Genomic DNA, 16,292 nt, shown 5'->3' on the forward strand with positions numbered 1-16,292 from the left:
TCCAGGCTGCTGCAGCATGACACACCATTAACCAGCCCCACTCCAGGAAATCTGGGTTTAGATTGCATTAATTAATGGTCTCTTTGATCCCCCAGTGCACCAGGGCTGATGGTACAGAGGGGTGTCACTCCCTCGTCACACCCAGCACCGACCCACACCCACAATGACAGCACCGAGCACATGAGCACATGCCTCACTCCTCCCGAGCCATCAGCGAGATCTTTGGGGTGATTTTAGGGAGATAAACCCGAGGCTATTGGAGGAAAGACCTTGAACTGAAAACGTCAGAGGCTCTGCAGCGTGTTTGGTATGCAGGATCCATGCTGGAGAGGGAACATTCCTGTGCTGGGAAATGAACCCAGAACGGGAACGAGGCATTTGGAATGTGTGATCAGCCACTGATTGCCTCCCTCAAAGCAGGGAGGGTGAGCACAGGCCAGCCCTGTGCCATGGAGAGGCACTGACAGCTTGGGGGATGTCCAGGACACCCACAGCATCGGGGCTGGGAATTCAAATGGAATTTTGTGGCAGAAAACAGATGATGATAAAATAGCTCAGCACAGCATTGGGCTGGCAAATAGAACAGAATTACACAAATAGAGGATCCAGGGAAATGTCCTCTTTGTGCTGTTATCCTTCCCCATTCCCAAAGCCTCTATGAGGCTGCAGCACGCTGTGCTGGCTGCCAGGGATGAAGTGTGATTTAAACAGATACAAACCACCACAGTGGGGTTTTGGGGGTGGGGGAGGAATAGTGCACTTTCGCACCTTTAGCATTATCCCCACATCATCCCCGTGCCATCCCCCCAGCTCCCCCAGCACAGGGAGCCATGAGCCATGTGAGGCACAACACAGGATAAAAACCAGAGTGTTGGTACCCAGAGGAGCCATGGGGAAGATGAGCAGGAGCCTTTGTTCCTGCACAGTGTCCCAAGCTCAGTGCTTCTGGTTCTGGATCTGCCACCACTTCCAAAGATGCTTTTGTTGAACCAAGTCTTGAAAATCAAGCAGAAATTGCTATCTGGAAAAAATAATGAAGTCCCCTTGCAGTCCCCAGACAGTGTTGGGTGGTGGCTCCCTGCCCAGGGAGGGAGAGCCCAGCCCAGCCCCAGAGCTGAGCAGTAAATCACAGCACAACAACCCAGAGTGGCCCTGGATCATTTCTCATCTTGTGTGCACAGGAAGGCAGCGAGGGGATGATAAAAGTCTGCCCAGATTAATGGCTTGAGGAAAGAGAGGAAGGAAATCGCATCAGCACTGGAATTCCTCAGCCCTGTGCTGGGAAACACCTCCCTGATGGTGATAATTGCACAAGGCACACAGTCACAGCTCATGTAACCCTGTGGTTTGGGTGCTGTGTGACCCTTCAGTACAGACAAATGTTGCACCAAGGTTTTCCTTTCTTCCCTAACTCCTAGCACAGGCACTTCGCCTCCCTGCCAGGACATAGCAAGGTTTTGTGCTGGTCTCCTTTCCCTATTCCCCAGGCTGCTGGATCCTAATCCTAGAAACATTTTCAAGAAAATTAAAAATAAGAAGTAAGAGTCTTTTTTACAAATCCTGATGAGAAGTTGAAATAAAATTAAAATACCTAGGGCAAAAAGAAAACAGTTGAAACCAGAATTCCCCCTTTCTCCCTTTTTCCCCCTGTGTGTGTATCCATATACACATATTTAAAGAACTTCAAACAATTTCCATTCCATTTCAGCTGATCTTTTAACTCATTTCCAAGCACTTGTAAAATGAAAAGACATGGAAACTCCTCCTCCTGGAAGTGCCAAGACCCAGTTTCTGCATCAACCATTTCAAGCCATTTATCCACTCAGCAGCTTTCTGCAGGCAGCTGGATTTTAAATGAAAAAAGGGAGGTGAAGTTGAATCCAGGGGTCTGCCCAGGACAGAGATGTGGCTGTGGTGTGGAGAGGGGCCAGCCTGGGGGGGACAGCCTGGCTGAGACACAGCTCTGCTTAATCCCTTTGTAAAGAGGGGAGTTCACCCCTGCAGCCCCAGCCCACAGCCCCTGCACCCTGCTGCTCTTGCCTGAATGTTCATTTCAGATCTACTGGGGGAAAAAAAGGAATAATAAAGTAGAACTGAGGGTTTATTTACTTGCAGAAAAGGCAGCACTGGAGCTGAGTTCTCTCTGTAAGCACAAGGAATATAAATAGCACAGAGAGAGAAAGGAAATCCAGGGGCTGTTTTGGGAAGTGTGGCTTGGATGGGTTTAACAGCTCTGGCTCCTTCTGATGGAATTGTGCTGGGACATCAGATTAAACCAAACAGCATAAATAGGGAGTGCTGCTGCCCAGGAACCCCCAGGGGACAGCTCTTGCATGTGACCCATGGCTGAAACTTCCCTCAGTAAAACCCACAGCAGTGACGAAGTTCTGGGACATTCACTCAGAATTTCCATCCTTCATGGCAACAGTTGCTATTAAATAAACATTTTCTCTCTTGTATTCCCAGGCTGGGGGCTGCCACCACAGACACAGCCACGGATTCCCAAAGCCCTGGGAGTGTCCCAGGGGCTGAAAGGAGAGCTCTGGTGCTGCTGGCAGGTTTGGGGCTGCTCAGGGGCTGTGCTTGGGCACAGCAGGCCCCAGCTCCAGGGATGGGTGAAAGGGATGTGCTGGGGACAGGGATCCCTTGGCAGGGACTCTTGGCAGAAAAAAAAAAAATATTTTATCATGTTGGCCTGAAATGACTTTTCTGTTTTCCCCAAGCCTTCCCAGGGTTTAGGTCTAGAGGAGCTGAGTGACCAGCTCATCCCCCTGGATCTGCAGAGACTGACTGGCACATGGGGACAGGATTATTATTGATTTTCCAATGAAAACCCAACAACACAGCCAGAGCCAAATAACCTTCTAACCCCTCGTCATGTTCTAGACACATATTTGAACATTTTCTCCCCTCGGTACTAAAAGAGCTCCCAGACTCTGCAGCCAGCACAACCAACCCCTTAACCCCCACAAACACACACCAGATCAGGGCAAAAAATTTATTTGTCAGCCCAGTATTAAAGCAAGAAAATAATTAAAACCACTCTTTAATTTTTATTTTCTCAAAGATAAAAGTATTACCATTTTCTTACTGATCTCTTTCATTGGGATGGTGTTAGTTTTATTTTAATCTGAAAAAAATAAACCCCACATTGCATTTAAGAGCATCAATTTGGAAAGTTACAAAGTTGTTTTCCAGCAATAGGCCACCCAACTCTTCTGACAAGCAGGAGAATTTTGTCTTTGCTAGGCCCTGCTCCAGCAGCTCCTGCCTTGTTTAAATTACAGTCAGAACCAATTACCACTGCCACCAGCCCGGCCTTCCCTCAGCTGCACTTTTTGTCTGACAGGGTAAAATCCTATTCATGCAGTATTTTGCAATCATTTTCTCTCTGAAAACAATTTCCCTGTGACTCCTAGAGACCTGATTTCCAGATTAATTTTCCTCTCACCAGCTTTTCTCCTTTCATTTCTTTCTTCTTTTTTTTTTTTTTTTTTCTTTTCTTTAACTGCTGGGGAAAAACGAAAAGTTTTGTTTTCCTGCTTTATCTGATTTCTCAGCCCTGCCAGCCCTGGCTTTGCTCACTGGCCCAGGGCAGAGGAGGGACTCAAAGGGGTCATTTCAGGGGAGGGGACACTTTCCCATCCCACGAAGGGGATGTGATACTGCTGTTGTTGAGGTGCAGGGCAGGACCCCGACCCCCCCAGACTGAGCCCTCCTGACCCCCCCCAGCTGTTTAAGCCTTGCTCAGACAAGCTCAGCTCAGCTCTCAGCCTTGGCCCTGCTGCTGCACACCGTGAGGCTCATGCTGGTGCTCCATGAGGAATTTCAATCTGCACTGGAGGCTTTTTCCATGAAAACCTGCCCACATTTTCTCAGCCGCTCAGGGTGACAGAGCAGCAGCCGCCAGAAGTGAGTCCACATTGCCCTGCTGCCTAAAATCCCTGCAGGAAGCTGGAGACTCCTGTAGGATGCAGGAGCTGGATGCTCCTGCTGTCCCAGCAAATGGAGACAAGCCCAGGAGGCTTTTCCCAGGATGGAAAAACCCCCGGGGATTTCCCAATCCCCATGGGGTTCCGCTCCTCAGGGGCTGGATGGGCTGGGCACGAGCCCTCCCTCCTTGGGCACTGGGTGCCCCCAGCTCCAGGGAGAAAAGGAGAGTGGGATACACCCAGCGTGGGGAATGTTATAAATGCATGTTGTGATATTGGCTTTTCCCAGGGAATGGCACTGAGGAATCCTCCCAGATTTCCATTCACCCTCCCCTGGCTCTGGCTCCCTGCACTCTGCTCTGAGTTAGTCCAAGAGCCTCTTCCTTCTTGGTTTTCCCTTCCATCAATGAAGGATGTTGTTGTGCCTCCTCTCAGCTGTAACCTTGGAAATAAGAGTTATTTACCTTCCTACGTGTGTGTTGTTTGCCCAGGCACTAATTCACCAAACCTCTGCTCAAACAGAGCAGCAGCCAAAGCCATGGGCTGCCAGCCAGGGGGACGAGAGTTTTTGTCTGCTGGGGAAGCAGCCGGGGGTTATGAGCAGGAGCAGCAGCCCCATCACCCACCTGAGATCACCTGAGACCACCCTGAGCCAGGCTGGAGACCTGCCCACCCCTGGGGACACCTCTGCCCTTCCTGGAGGAGCACAAGTCCCAGACAGAGTCACACCCACGGGCTGTGCCCCTGCCCCCAGCACGGACAAATTGCAGAGCCTGAGGCTCTCCTGCTCCAGTGGCAGCTCCAGCCCATGGCACACGCAGGGTATGGAGACCCCAGCCCATCACAGCCCTTGGGCTGCTCTGACCGCTGGCTCAGGCACTGAACTTCATTTATTTTTATTTTTTAATTTATTATTTGCTCCCAACACTTTTTGGGTCACCTCAACAATACTAATGGCAACACTCTTATTTTCAAGCTTTTCTACTAAGCTGAAGCACTTTCCCTCTCCTCTTGAGGAATTTTAAAGCAGTTACTGAAGAGTAGAAGCCCTTACCACTTTTTTTTCCCCACTATCATGTATAATAAATGCAGTTTTGATTAAATTTTTACATGCTGCTTAATGCATCAAACAGGAATCTGCTATTCCCCTGGCAGCATGACAGAAACCCCTCCTCAGCACAGCACTCATTCCCTGGGCTGATCTGCAGTGTCACTTCCAAGGGAAGAAAAGCTGGCAGTGACACTTTCCTGGGGGATGCCGAGACAACAGCTGCTCCCAGGATTTCAATCAGCACATTTCATTTCACAGCTCCAGTGCAAACATGTTTATGGTAAATAACCCATCTCAGATGGGGAGAACCAGGTAACCCTCCCATCTGTGCAAACACACATTTGTTCCTGGCAGGAACTCGGAATCTTGCTCATTCAGAGCCCTGGGTAGCTGAGAAAACCCAAGGATCTGCTTAAACCAGCCTCACCCAAACTCCAGGCTCATTAAATACCATCTCAGCTTTGGCTGGGAAACTATTTTAGGGAATGTGGGTGTTTTTGCAGAGGCCCCGTGTGCTCTGCAATATCCCCAGGGTATTTACAGCAGGCATCCCAGGAAAACCCCCCAGGCTTCTCAGCACCCCCACCCATGGCAGGGGGTTGGAACTAGAAGTCCTTAGGGTCCCTTCCAAACCTTATCAGGCCACTTGCAACTCCTCAAATCCCATAAAATGTGCACGAGGAGCTCCGGGAGCTGCTGCCGGCAGCAGCTGCGGCTTGGGACCAGCAGCCACAGGGCAGGGAGGGTCAGGAGCCCGAGGAAGAGACTCACTCTGATTCCAGAGGGTGTCAGCTGTTCCTTGAGACACCAGACCACTCCCTTAGGATTTTCTCCTCCTCTGTGCAGCACTCAGGGTCTCTAGTTTTGGCTGGAGAGGTTTGCTGGTGAAGAGCTGGTGAGAGCAGGAGGGTTTTTCATACACACACACATATACATATATATATATATATATATATATAAGGATTTTCCAGGGGTCAGTCAGAGTTCCTGGGGGGCTGGCTAGGGTTCTGCAGCCCTGAGCACGTGGGCTTTGCTGAGATACACAGCCTAGCTCAGCTGCTTACCCCAGGCACAAGCAAAGCCTCCATCCCACACTGCTTTCCTCTGGCAGCACCGCTGTGGCTCCAGATTCTGCCCTGCCACTCTCAGCAGGACTCTATGCAGCTCTCACCCTGCAAATCAAAGCTTTGGCTCCCTCCTGCTGCCGTGCCCTGGCCCTGAGAGCAGGATGGATGCACAGAACAGCCCAGCCCAAGCTGTGGTTCTCCCGCTGAGTTTTTCATTGCTCCCGCACTGGAAGCACCATTTCACTGATGTGAGGCAGCCACGAGCACCTCTCAGCCTCATTAACTCACCTGGAATGCATCCATGGAACCAGCCTGTGAGGACAAGCCTTTTTGGAAAGGGCAGCTTGGGAAAAGAGTGGGAAGGAGGAAGGAGCCCACGGAGTGACTCTGGTATGCGTAGCCAGAGGCTTCCTGCTACCCAGCCCAGCCTCACCACTGGAGCCATTCCCTGCTCTCAGCTTTTCCCAGCTTTTACCCTGCTGTTCCTGCAGGCACCATTCCCTACAGACAGAACTTCTCACCTTGTGCCACAGCAGCCATGAGGTGCCAGGAAGAAGTTCCTGCACCTTTCCATCATCACACCCAAGCTGTGCCCAGGAAATCCCGGTCCCAGAATGCTTGGTCTTGGCCAGGTGGGCTGGGTTCCTCCAGGAGGGGTAGGAGCTGCACCAGCCCTGGTTCAGGAGCCTTCAGAGCAAGGAAGAATGTCCTTCACTACTCCATGGGCTGTGGCTCACCATGGGGCTGCTGACCTGTATAAATATGGAGGGCAGTGATGGAAAACAGCTGCTGGCCACAGCTGGTGGGGAGCAGCTCCAGTCACTTCGGTCACTCCAGTCACAGATGTTACTGTAGGACAGGAGTGCCCAGAGCCAGGATCGGGCTCCCCAGCACTCAGGAAGCCCCATGCTGCTCCTGCTGCCAGGGGTTTCTGCAGGGCAGGGATGGGGCCCAGCACAAAATCCACACAAAGTTCCACAGGGCTGGGAAAGTCTTTGGCGCTCTCAGCCCAGACTCTGAGCAGCTTTTCCAGCCCTGCAGCAGCAGTGGGAGAGTTGTGAGAGAGACTGCAGGGACTGATCCCACCAGCCGGAGCTGCTGGGGTGCAGAAGGCAGCAAAGGCACAGCAGCACTGGGAGATGAGGGAGCAGAGCTGGGCAGGGGCAGCTGCTCGAGACACTCCAGCCCCTTCCCAGCCAATCTCTGTCCTCGCCCGTCCCCAAAACCCTGCTTCTCACCAGGAGCTTTCTCTCAGAGCCCCCTCAGGAAAGCCCAGAGCTCTCCAGCACTGGAAGGGAAGGATGTGATCCCAGTCACATTTTGAAATAGTTTTGATTTCCCAGGAGAGGCTGCAGATGCAGTTCTGAAGGGAGAACAGTTAATGCTCAATTTAGCTCCACATGATCTAATTTGCCTCCACTCCACTTGCCTCCAAGGGGGAAGCAAGGGAATAGAAATCCTTGCACATGGACCTGGAGAGGCAGCATGTCCTGGGTGCAGAGGACAGGGATGTGTCTGCGGCAGCATTGGTGCAGGCAGAGGGTGCCCAGTTGCCACCAGCTGGGGACAGGAGCTGCTGGTCTCCCCAGGATTCCTCCAAAGCTGGGCTCCAGTGCTGGTTCTCCATTCAGGCCATGGCTAAAGTGCATCCTCCCTAGGCCCTGTGCTGGGCAGGGTTCTGTGAGGAGCATCTGCTGCTCCATCCCCCTGTGCCTTACTGTACCAGCCCTGTGCTGACATGAATCACTCCTCCTCCTGACCCACAATGTGACATCAGTGATTTAAAGGGGATACAGGCATTCAGGAAGGGATCTAAAGAAACTTTCCTGTGCTGCACCCCAAGCCCACAGAGGCTGAGCTGAGCTGAACCCGCCTCCAGTTTGACAGAATTTTCTCCCTGCAGGCAGCAGTGCGAGGACTTGGGGAGTGCTGTCACCCAAAGGAGCTGGGAATGGAGGAGGGTCTCATGCAGGTGACCCCAGGGGCCCCATCCTGGGGGAGCCTGTGCTGCTGCTCCCACAGCTCCTGCAGCCCAGGGCAGCACCTCTCACACATTTCAGAAGTCAAACATGTACTGGGGGAATTTTCTGCCACATTTGCTCCCTTAGTGCCCAGATGCCATCACTGCCCACAGTTTGCCCTTTGGTTTGGGGCATCTTCCTGCACCATTTGCCCTCTGGAGGAGGAATCCCTGTGTGATGCTGACCCTCGGTGCCACCCTCCCATTACTGCAGCAAAGGCTCCTTCTGATCACATCTGTAATGTGCTCTGGCTTTGCCTCTGGGTCTGGGCCCAGCCCAAGCCTGCCTTTAGGAGGAACATTCCTAATTGCCATCCCCAGTGGCTCCTGGTGCTTCCACACCCCAGCATCTCAATTTCTGCTTCTCAGTGCTCCTGATGGCTCTGCTACCAACCTCCTCCATCCCCCTCTCCTCTTCCCAGCCCTGCTCTCCCCCAAACCAGTGCATATTTCTGATCAAAGGTAGAGAAGTGCATCTCTGCAGCCAGAGATTCCACTGCCCACTCCCTTCCAGAGGGCCCCTTTCCAGCAGTCTGTTACTCCAACACGCAATATGCAATTTTTTTATTTAAGAAAACAAGGACAAATGTTTGCTGATAAACATTTCAGGGCAGTGTGCCAACGAGCAGATCCTTCTATTCCTTCCAGAATTATAGAACACCAGACTGCTGCCAGCCACAGGGATCACAATGTCTTTCATACATAAAAATGTCTTATTAATGAATCCCCTCTCGGTGGCCAGCGCTGAGGCAGCTCTGCCATGTGCTGATGCACACCAGGGCCTCATGGCTTGGAGAATATTTAACACCCATCAGACACAGGGGTGTTTGTTCCCTGCCTGTGTGAGTGGTGGCTGGAAATGCAGGGAGCCCCCACGGCGTGGCCCCTGCTGCAGTGGCACATTGTCCCTGCTCCATCCCTGCCCTGGCCCTGCTGCAGTGCTGAAACACCACTGGACACAAATCAGGGACAACTGTGGTTGGCGATGGCAGAAAGGCAGGTGAAGTGACAGGAGTGACAATCCTGGGCTGTGTGACAAGTGCTGATGCTCCCTGGCTTTGCTCCTCACAGTAGGGCTGTGAGGGGAAGGGTTACATCTTCTGCTGGAACTAGAGACAGGTGACACTTCCCAAAGGCTGTAACTCACAAACACAAGCCTGTCCCCAGAAGAAGTCACAGATCTCTGTTGGTCTCAATGACAGAGCCCCTCCCAAAGCAACTCCCCAGTGTAAGTTCAGAAAATGCCTTAAAATATTTTTAGAATATTAAGAAGTGGTTATAACAGAGTCAGAAACTTTAGTTCTGTGAGGACCCATTTCCTTTTTCAGAGCCAATGTGCCAAGTTCTTCTGAAGCCTGTTCTGATCTTTTGTTTGAAGCTGGACAGAGCTGTGTGTGAGCGCAGGGAGCTCTGCAGAGGCTCCAGGAGAACAGGAGGTTCAGAGCAGCCCCACACACCCTACTGAGAGCTGGCCCAGAAGGCACAGAGCCAAGGGACAGCCCTCAACACACTTAGGGTGTGTGGATGTGACACTTAGGGACGTGGGTTATGGTGGCCTTGGCGAACAGCTGCACTTGATGAGCTCTGAGGGAGGAGCGGTTTTCCCTGATTTTCCCTGATTTTCCCTGATTTTCCCTGATTCTGTGGAATGTACCCCTCCATGCCACACCAACTTCCGTGCTTCCTGCCCCACCTGGAGCGGGGCTGAGCTCAGCTCAGGGACTCTCATCCCCTCCTCAGGGTGCAGCTGCTCCTCACCTGGCTTTAGAGATCCTACACAATGTCCTGCATGTCCCCAGCTCCAGTGGGAACAGCCCCTATTTACAATAAACCTCACCTCACATCTCAGCTGTGAAATACCAGCCTAAAATCAGTCCCTTTAGACAGGAGAAACCAAGACATTATGAGGAAAACCCTCAAGGATCTATCAAAGATCACATTTCACTCCAACAATCTGATGTAAACCCAGGCAGGAGCCCAGAACTGTGACTGTGACATTTAACAAACAGTGTGGATCACACACCCCACCTAAGGTTTGGATCCTGGCTGTTGTTTCTGCATAAATGCCCTGATTGCTGCCTTTTTAATTGCACTCATAAAGAAGGGAGGTCCATCACCCACTGGTCCCCCATTACAACAACGAAGAGCCTCACAAAAAAAATCATTAACAGGCATGAAAACGGCAGGTAATTAATTTAGTATCAGCATAAACACTATTATATAACTTTATTGCCAGCCCGATTTTCAGGAGGGACATGAATAGTCTTAATTCAACAACATCTTCCCAATGAATCATTTCCAGGAGGCAGGAGATGGGTTTTAAGTGCTCAAGGGTAAATGGGAAACCACCAGGGCTGTCAAAACAACATGCAGGAATGCCATCTCTCTCAGGGCATCCCTTCTCCCTCAGGGACATCCCATTCCACCCAGAGACATCCCATCCCATCCAGGGACATCCCATCCCACCCAGAGACATCCCATCCTATCCAGGGACATCCCATCCCATCCAGGGACATCCCATCCCACCCAGAGACATCCCATCCCATCCAGGGACATCTCATCCCACACAGGGACATCCCATCCCACCCAGAGACATCTCATCCCACCCAGGGACATCCCATCCCATCCAGGGACGTCCCATCCTATCTGGGGACATCCCATCCCATCCGGGGACATCCCTTCCCACTCAGGGACATCCCATCCCATCCCACCCAGGGACACCCTGTGGGGTGGGACACACAGTTCAGACCCTGCCCAGGAGCTGAGCACACAATTTGCCCCCTGAACTAAAACCTGGCACGGACATGGTCATTCCTTCCTCAGCCACCATGAGATGCTGCTTCAGAACATCACCTCCTTCTCTTTGGGCCACGGGAATTTGGACTCCCTTAGGAAACATCTGGTGGGAGACAACAGAGATTTCACTTTCACAGCCTCGAATCTACTTTTCCTGAAGAGGTGGCCACATGCCATGGGTGGCATCCTGGAGCTGGGAGTGCAGAGCTCCCGCACTGGCTCTGCACTGTGAGCATCCCTGCACGGGAGCACAGGCACAGCCTGGAGAGCCCGAGCTGCTTCTCCCATGTGGGAAATATTCCCGCCCTAAAGGCAAAATTGAGCCTATTTGATTTATTAACTGGGCACCAAGTAGGGAAACAAAAAGCAAAACAAAGGCAGACAAAGCCCAAGCGCATGGAGCCCAGGGAACACAGAGCCCTTTCAGGGATGAGGAGTGAGAAGCATCAATTGACTCTGCACACAAGGCGTTGGGGCACGCACCCGAGGCAGCGTGGAGAGCACACAACAGCGGGCAGAGATGGGTAATTACCTCCCCCGCGTGGGGAGACACACACTAATGAGAAGGAGGACAAAGGGCCTTTTATTTCGATTTTGGCTGTATGCAAACACTGGTGAATGCTCTCCCTGTGCCTCCTGCTGCTTGCAGAGCCATCTCGGGCTCCTCCCCATGTCCCGATGGAGCTGGGACGCACCGTGGCCACAGGTGCCTGCGAGGCGACCCCAGCACCGGGCTGTGCTTGGAACAGGAGCCTTCTCCGTGGGGAGCAGCCATCCCTCGGGCAAAGCTCCGCAGCTCCCCACCCTCCCCTGCAGCAGCTCCTGGTTCCAGCCCCGCAGGGCCGGGGCAGTTCTGCTGGCACAGCGCACACCCCGGGCTGGCTGCGGGTCCTGCAGCGATGCCAGGTGAGCCCCAGGGCACAGCTCCGCTCCCTGCGGGCGATGGGGCACGGTCCCCGCGCTGAATCCATGCACAGGTCCGGGGTGTCCCACCGCCGTGTCTGTGTGACAAGCGCAGCGCTCACCTTGCCATGCTCTGACAAATAAACCGTGATAACCATGAGCAGCAACTCGTGAACGAGCATGAGAGGCAGCGAGGAAACAATGAAAGCAGTTTGCAACGGGAGCACCAAAAAGCATCCCTGAGAGCCCCGAGCCTGCATAAATCACCCGGTGAGTGACAGAGCTGTCACCGGCGCTGACAGGAGCCAGCCCAGGAGCAGTTATCCTGGGCTCAGGTACCAATTACCATTGCTAATTCTGAAACGGTGCCCAGCTCATGCTAACAGGGGACGGGGAATGAAAGCGTCACAAGTTACAGCATCGAATGCCTCTTCTGGTTGTTTGCAGCTGGAGCGCTGAGTTTGAAATGGCCGGAAATGCTGGGACATAAACGTCAGAACTGCTGCGAGATAAAAGGAGAAATTAAAAATTCAACTTTTGTCTCGGGTGGATTTGTTTGTAAAAGGAAACAGAGGCGTTTCCACCCCACATCCCACCCCACGTTCGCCACCAGGGATGGAATGGCACTGCTGGGCTGCTGCCGGCACATCCGACTGCTCGGCAGAGCTCCCTCGGGGAACGAGCAAGGCTCAGCTGCAGTCCAGGCTGCTCTCGTCTGTACTTCTGGGGAGGAGATGACTAATGAGGTCAGGGATCATCTGCTTGCTATTTTTAGGTATTTTCTGGATTCTGACTCCAGTTGCACCACAGATCCCCCAGCTCCCTTCACTGCCTGGATGTCTGAGTGGGGTGAGATGCCAGAAAAGTGCCAGACTCGCTGATTTATTGATTTCCCGACAGAAAAAAATCACAGCTCCGCCCATTCCCTGCCATGGCCCTGCTCCCTCTCCATCCCCACCGGAGCTGCTGCTCTGCCCTGGGCTCGGTGGGAACAGCTCCTGCCCTTCCCACCCAGCCTGGGACAGGCTTTGGGCTCAAATGAGTGGGCACAGGCTGCCTGCACCCCCAGCATTTTGGGGTTGGGTGGTTGTGTCTTGAGGCAGGAAGAAGGGCCCTGAGCAGTGAGAAGTTTGAGGTGGGTTTGCTGGATGAGTTCTTCCTCCAAAAAGAGCTTTTTAGCCCAAAAGTGGAGTTTCACCTGAAGAGAAACTGGAACAAGTGACTTTTGGAGGTGTGGGAGGCTCAGAACAGCTGAATGCGTCAGAGCAGGGATGAAAGGGCATCATAAATAAACATGTACCCGTGGCAGGTCCTCTCCTCCGTGCCTGCTTCCACCAGCTCTGCACTTCCGGGAGTTCCCACAGCCCCTCGGAGCCCCAGCAGCCGCCCAGGAGGAGCCTGAGCAGAGGCAGAGAAAAGAACCAGAGCGAGGTCCCGGGTTTTAGCAAACTGGAAAAGAACAGGCCAAGGGGCAGCAGCACCCAAATGCAGACTCCTGGTTGTCAGCAGTGCTGGCAGTGTGTCAGGCCATGAGGAATATTTTCCTTCCCTCTGCTGAGCCAAATCCGCTGGCAGGCAGCGCTGCTCGGCAGCTCGGCAGCGATGGCACAGTGACACCCAGAGGAGAGGGCCCAGAGCTGTGCCCAGCACTGCCAGGCACCGTGCAGGGACACCAGGGGAGGTGACAGGAACATCCTCACACAGGAGCTCACCAGAGCCACCCAGGGCTGAGCATGGACGCAAACCCTTCCTTCCATGTTCTGTGTTGGTGCTGGATACCAATTTCTGTTCTAGAAATATCTGTTGTGATACCAAAAAGCAACACTATTTATTTTAATGTACTGACCATCCCCCCCAGGGCCCTATGGAATTGAGATGGCCTTTAATGCTCCTTCCAACCCAAACCCATGATTCCATGAACATTCATCCTGCTGCTGCAGCCTCTGCTCTACCTGGCAGCAACCCACACACCTGGAACCAAAACATCACCAGGGTTTGAAGGAGTCACAGGCCAGCGAGTCTGTGTTTGTTCCTGGAAAATGCCTTCAAATTGTGATTAAAAATAGGCTAATGGAGCACAGATGGGATGACATGGATTCCGTGATGGAAAATTGTCAGTGTCTCCAAAACATCCCAGGTCCTGCTCCTGCTCCCAGCAGGAGCTGTGGATGGTTGGGGTGGCCAGGGGACTGCAGGACTGCAGGCAGGTAAGAGCCAGGGGAGCGGTGTCTGTATGGAAAAAATTACATGAACAGAAAACTGAGAGGCTTGATATTCATTTTTTCATGAACACTTTCACCGTGGATCTCACCACTGTGCACACTAATATTTTCCACAGCAATCTGGAAAGGATGAAGGGCTGGACAGTGCAGCCCAGCCCACAGATGACACAGAGGGAAGTTAATTGAACCCAAATTCCCATTGCATCTCCAAACAGCCAAGGGAGCTGGAGGACGAGTTTGTAGCTGAACATTCCCTCAAATGAACAAGTTATTCAGCACCTGCATTTCAGGAGCACAAAGCCCAGCCCCTGGACTACACTGGGGGACTGCCAGGGTGGGAGGGGGTGAACTGGGAGGGAAAAGGAGCTGCTGTAATGATTAGCACTATGTGTGAGCCAAGCACAGGGGATGCTGCAGCACGTTTTGGTAGCAAATGGCATCAGTGACCAGACCTGGCTGCAGAGACACCCTCGGGGTATTGGCTGTGCCAATTAATCTTTATCAGGGACTGGGAGGTGGTGGGAGCTGGATCCATGTGCCTGCCTGGGGATATTTCTGAAAAATCTGTGTGTAGCTTGGGAAATAAAGTGAATTGTGGGGGAGAAAATCTTGATCCAGGGGCTGTTCCCTGTCCTGTCCCAGTGTCCTGGGCCAGGAGATCGTGTGTGAGCAGAGCCCTGGATGTCCGTGCTGGATCTGCCTGGCACCACTGGGAAGGCTGGGGTAGAGCAGGGGGACTGCAGCAGCTGACAGGCTTTGGAGCAGGAAAGGAACTCGCCAGAGTCACACCAAGGGTGGCCCAGGAGGCTCCGGGTTCCAAGGCAGAGCTCTGAGGCCACGGAAGGGGCACGGCCGTAGCAGGGGGCTGGAGGGGTTTGCCCAGGGCTGGGGCACAGGAGCAGCCACTGTCCCACGGCAGAGCCTGGCTGGGAAAACCAACACGTGGGGGTGAGGGCTGGAGGGCTGGAGCTGGTCCTGGGGCTTGTGGGGGTCCTGCCTGGTGCCCAGGAGGGGCCGCTGCTGTCTCTCACAGATCCAGCTCCAGCCGCTCCCTTGTTTTTTTCCTCACCTCGAGCTGCTGAGAAGCATCCACGGCGCAAACCTTGGCAGAGAGCACCCTCCAGTGGGTACCGGGAGGCGGCTGGGTCCCGGCGCTGGGCACGGGCAGCTCCAGCAGCCCAGCAGCACCCGCTGGGCGGTGAGAGGCAGCAGGAGTAGCTCCCAGCAAAGTTGGCCATGAGGAGCCACGCTTGGCTACCTGCACGGCTCGGGGCTCCGGCTGCGCGCTGCCCTGGCGCCGGAGCTCCTGGAGCAGCGAGAAGCAGTTCTGCAAACCAGAGAATTTATTTGGCTGTTGGACACCGAGCTCCTTGGGGCTGGTCCAACCAGTGACGCTGCTCTGGATTTAGCAGCACCCAGGGATGCAACACGGGACAGGAGTTGTTGGAGAGCCGATGATTCGCACTCCATCACCAGATGTTGAGAGAGAAAACACAAGGCATAGGCGGGGGAGTCCCCCGGACAAACTGGGGAGCAGGTCAGGACCTGCTGACCCCTGCAGGGTCTGGGCACCACCATCCCCTGACCCCTCTTCCCAGTGCGACTGAGCCAGAGCCCCCAGAGTCCCCCGAAGTGTCCCCTCCGGGCACGCTGTGTCCCCCGGTTCGGGGCGGAGCAGAGCAGGGAAGGCAGTGCCGGGGACATCTGGTTGTGATCAGTGTTTGCAGAGCTGGCCTGGCTCCTGCCCCGGCTGCTTCCCACGGGATGCCGAGCCCGCCGCTCCCCGCCCGGGCTCCACACACCCGGCACCGCAAATGCATCCCCGAGCAGCCCCCGGCCCTGCCCACGCCCAGGGCTCCGACCCCGCCGAGAGAAAAAACAATGCTGTGGCACTGCTCCTCCGGGGATTTCTCCCTGGGGCCATCCCGGCCGTGGCTCCTCGTGCCCAGCCCTCGCAGACTGGCCAGCCCCAGTGTTGATCCCCAGAACGATGCGGTGACCTCATGGTGCGCTTCACTCCACATGGAAAGGGCCCTTGTAATTTTCTCACGTTAAATATTTGACAGAAGACCCCGAGAAAACACAATCCATTTAGGGGAAAAAAAAAAAAAAAAAGCCAGTTTAAGTTGCTAAGCGACCAGATTTTTGTCATTTATTGGTTGTGGCACTGCGTGATGGTTTTATGAATCCCTTGGCTCCTGAGTCCGGATCTCGGCTCACACTCAATGGCAAGGTGTTCACACCTCTCCAGCTACAGAAAAAGGTTTGGAAACGAGGCAAAGCCACACAGAAAGCAAAAGG

The 16,292-nt window shown here is 53.6% G+C and overlaps 1 long non-coding RNA gene across 1 annotated transcript; it reads right to left on the reverse strand.

Annotated features, from left to right (window-relative positions):
* Positions 1-10,706: 10,706 nt before the first annotated feature.
* LOC117002720 lies at positions 10,707-15,304 on the reverse strand. The gene is made up of 3 exons (XR_004419354.1): positions 13,070-15,304; positions 12,116-12,271; positions 10,707-10,969 (listed from the first exon to the last, which is right to left on the reverse strand). It is a non-coding gene; the product is annotated as an uncharacterized LOC117002720 (long non-coding RNA).
* Positions 15,305-16,292: the final 988 nt, after the last annotated feature.

Source organism: Catharus ustulatus, chromosome 14 (genome assembly GCF_009819885.2).
Source record: "Catharus ustulatus isolate bCatUst1 chromosome 14, bCatUst1.pri.v2, whole genome shotgun sequence".
NCBI classification, from domain to species: Eukaryota; Metazoa; Chordata; class Aves; order Passeriformes; family Turdidae; genus Catharus; species Catharus ustulatus.